Below are 581 nucleotides of genomic sequence, written 5' to 3'. Positions count from 1 at the left end.
ACAAATTTCCAGCATCAGGTCTGAATATGAACCTTGGGAATGATGAACAGGCCTCGTAGCGAGACATAATCAAACAGCGATGAGGCATCTGGGATGCCCCATGATATCCAATGAAAAGTTTAACATGTCAGAAATTCTTGTATTTTCCTGCCTAATGTGACTTCCCTACATCGTGTTCCTTCACAGTGACCAATAGAGAGAGCCACCAGAGAGCTCTCTCGGGGGTTATATCACCGCCTGCTGGTCTGGCATCCTCTTGATATTGCTTGACAGCATGTTTTCAATTTCATGACCCTCCCCCCTTACGACATGCAAGGATGTGAAGGCCAAACCTGTGGCTTTGCCATTCTCCCAACCAAGATGCAGCAAGAATTTACTATGATTGCCTAATCTGACATGGTGACCATCATGATAGACAAAAGAAACCCTGTAGTCTGATCCCAGCCTAACACAAACTTGAAAACAGAAGGAAAGTAAGGTGTTTTTTCCTGCCTGTCTTTTTGAGGCAGTCATGTGTAAACCTTCAAAAATATAGTACATCTCAGACTGTGGTCCAGTTGTCACCACTGGGCAAGATGTCA

The sequence above is a fragment of the Xiphias gladius genome, chromosome 19 (genome assembly GCF_016859285.1).
Source record: "Xiphias gladius isolate SHS-SW01 ecotype Sanya breed wild chromosome 19, ASM1685928v1, whole genome shotgun sequence".
In the NCBI taxonomy this organism is placed as follows: Eukaryota; Metazoa; Chordata; class Actinopteri; order Istiophoriformes; family Xiphiidae; genus Xiphias; species Xiphias gladius.
This window is presented reverse-complemented; position numbering follows the sequence as displayed.